This window comes from Amaranthus tricolor, chromosome 11, assembly GCF_026212465.1.
Source record: "Amaranthus tricolor cultivar Red isolate AtriRed21 chromosome 11, ASM2621246v1, whole genome shotgun sequence".
NCBI lineage: Eukaryota > Viridiplantae > Streptophyta > Magnoliopsida > Caryophyllales > Amaranthaceae > Amaranthus > Amaranthus tricolor.
The window spans coordinates 16,229,526-16,233,042 of NC_080057.1; the positions used below are offsets into that span (position 1 = coordinate 16,229,526).

General features: G+C 34.6%; 1 long non-coding RNA gene across 1 annotated transcript; it reads left to right on the forward strand.

Annotated features, from left to right (window-relative positions):
• The first annotated feature begins 381 nt into the window (after nt 1-381).
• Nucleotides 382-2,678, forward strand: LOC130827504 (uncharacterized). Its single transcript, XR_009047202.1, has 4 exons — nt 382-764; nt 850-933; nt 1,942-2,008; nt 2,422-2,678. It is a non-coding gene; the product is annotated as an uncharacterized LOC130827504 (long non-coding RNA).
• Nucleotides 2,679-3,517: the final 839 nt, after the last annotated feature.

Consider the following 3,517-nt stretch of genomic DNA (forward strand, 5'->3'; position numbering starts at 1 on the left):
AAAACTTCAAATTTTCGACTAAATATCGACCACCATGCCTGAAATAGACTACATTTAATAAAGCTTAATTATAAGTTTATTAAGCTGATTGGAGTTATTAAGTAAGTTAATTCGAGTAATAATATTATTATTTTGATAATCTTGACTCAAGTATTTCATTTGTTAATATTTTCAAGAAAGAGGTATATTTTATGTATAAAATTTATATAAAGAATACTTCGATACAAGTGTATTTTGATTATATTTTATTAATTGATTACTATCTTATCTTTATAAAAATAAATTTAAATAAAGTATTGAAAAATAAATTCCTAAATGCAATCCTTATTCATACTACCAATTACGAAATTTTACTTATTTCGTAAATCGTTTATTATACCCTTACAACACGTCTTATATAAGACTATCTTACGATGAGACGGCTTTAATAGAATTTAATGGGTCAAAGCTAAAAATAAAACTCATTTTACCTCAAAACTAACCGACATACACCTTCCCTCACATTGAAAACCCACGGCACCCCTCCCTTCCCTCTCTTTCTCTCATCTCTTCTCTCTCTCGCTTCCCTCTCCCTCACGGCGCAGAAGCCCAGTACCACCAGTCACACCTTCGCTCCTTCATAACAAGCAGCAGTCGGCTGCTTCGTGAGCCACTAGCAGGAGCAGTAGCCGCACGTGGTGGTTCCTCCACCATCCAACGTGGTTCCTTGGTCTCTACCACCACATCTACAACTTGTTCTTCACCCCTTTAATAGTTTCACCTTTGTAAGCTATTTTCTTTCTCCCTAATTAAGTTTTTAGTTTCTGATTGGAATTCTATTAAGTTTATGAGTTTGATGTTGGTTTTCAGTTACTTTCATTGAATCTTTTGTGGGTAAGAGTTTAGTTGATGAATTGAAGTTCAAGATTGCAAGGTCCTTCAATGGTGGTTGAGGTAATCCACAAACTATTCCTTTTAAGTATTAATTGAATGTTTTAAAGTAGTTTGGTATTTGTGGATTCAATTTAGGTCGTGGATTCAATTTGGGTATCAACTTGAATTTAAGATGAATATATGGATTCAATTAGTGATTGAGTTGTTTTTAGTGTTGATTGGAATTGGTTATTTGGGTTATTTGGTTTCTAGTATGAAATTGGTATTTGCATATTGAGATTTTAGCTCAAAAACTGAGCATTCTGTTTTGCCCATTTTCGATTAGTTGTCATTGTTTCTAGGTTTCGGTGTCTTCATGAGATTTGTAGAGCTTCGAAACGCGATCACGTGGGCACTTGAATCGCTCCAAAATGAGTTTATATGAGAGAGATATGTTCAAAATAATGAAGTACTAGCAGGCTGTCTTAAAAATCCATAACGAACCTTCTGTTTTGGCTATTTTGGGATCGTTTTAATTGTTTCTGGGTTTTAGTGTCTTAATAAGAATAGTAGAGCTCTGAGTAATGGTCGCGTAGCCACTTAAATCGTCTCATTTGGTTTCCGTATGAGTGAGTTATGCCTGTTTTAGTAAGAGGTGTCCTAAAACCATTACGGGATTCCTAAATTGGGATCAAGAGATATGGAAATTAATTGGATAATTAAATACTTTTGGATGAAGTATTTGATTCTGTTGAGACTTGTTGATTGTAGGAAGAACAATGACCTTTGTGTTTAATCAAATACATTCTAATAGATTAAGGGTCTTGGTGTAACCTTAAATCCTTGTGAATCTTGATATGTAAGTATGAGATGGATGGACATTGAATTTACGAAATTGGTGGAACATGGTTGTTTATAAGAAAGTATTGGGTAATTGATATTCTTGAATCGACTGTAAGATTTTAAAGGTTAGAATGCTAGCATAACTCTTGGTTAAGCTGCGGTCTTAGAAGGAGATGTAATAAGTTATATGTTAGTGTAGTAGTATTGAACGCTCTCTAGTGATGTTCTTATCTTGTTATGCTCCAGGAGATGATATCATCGAAGAACCCTTCTAGTTGATAGCTGGATTCGTTACCTTGAAGCGACATCGTCGGTGAGTAGTAACAGTCCCTTAAAAAGGGGTCTGGCCAGGCTACCATTTGTAAAATGTTTATTTAAGGTTTGTGAAATTTATATGAATGTGATAAATGTTTATGAATGATTATGCTGAGATTGATATGGTCAATGGATCGGGCTTGCGAGCTGGTCATTGACGGAGTTGAGGAACATGGTTCCCTACTCCCTGTTTTTGAAGCGAATTGTCATTGAGATATTGACTAGCTTCACCCGAGAGTGACATAGCCTTAGAGCTATGGGGCACCTCTCAAACTAGACTCCCTGTGCGCACATAGATCTAAAAAACTGATGTTGCTTTTAAACCCATGATATGAATTACTGTGTTTTGTTGTTTTGGATTATTACTTCTCACTCAGTTTAATCTGATCCTTTGTTGTTTCCATCTTTTAGTCTGATTACAGATCGGAACCGGTCGGGAACGATGGGTTAGCGGTGTTGAATAGCATTCCAAGGATGTATATTGAGTTGAGCACGTAGGAATTTGTAGATTTGTATTAGGATTTTGGATAAATGTATATTTGTTTTGGCTGTGCTGGTTATATCGGACTTGTAGAGAATTGTATGATTATCTTGTGTATTAGTTAGATATTGGTTTTGGGATTTAGCTGAGTTAGTCACGTTGAAGAGCTTGTGACCCCTTTGCTTGAGTTTTGGAAGTGTGATTTCAGTTTCTTGGAAAACGAACCTAGTGATCACTCTGTCTACCCAGTCAACGGTAAGTCGGGTTGTTACAATGCCAACTCCAATTTTACCGACTCTATGTGGTAGTTGGAAGGTTAGTCGGTGATATTCCGACTACTATTTTGGTTTTTTAGTAGGAATTTAGTCGCAAATTCCTACAACATTAAACTAGTAGGAATTTAGTCGGTATTTTCGATTAACCATGGTTAGTTGATAAGTCAGTCGGTAATTTCTGACTGTATGGGGGTTAGTCGGTGAGGTCAATCGATGGATGGTTGGACGCTCATTTTTTTGTAGTGCAAGTGATGTCGATAATTGAAAAAAGAACAATCAAGTACTTTTAAAAAATTACATCGAAGAACAATTGGTTAAGTCGTTAAGGCAATTATCCGTGCCGAATTTTCATATTCCGAAAATAGCGCATAATGTTATTATTTGACAAATTTAAAATAAATCACATTCAAAAAAGTCACAACAGTATCATTTAAAATCTCATCAGGTATCTTATTGTGCAACTAATTAATCGCAATTATACAACCTTTAAACTATCAAGTATACAACCCTTAATCTATCAAATTAGTTAAAAAAAATTATTGTGAATAATCCAACCTATTTTCCATTACCCACTAATAATCCACCTTTTGAAATTTTTTTGATAATCCGTCCTTTGATTTCAGTTCGTTGCCAATAGACCATTCAAAAAATGACTTGGTATATCATGTTACCCCTCATCTTCTTCCTTCTTTATAATAATTCAATCTATTTTCATTATCTGCTAATAATCCCACCTTTTAAATTTTTTTTC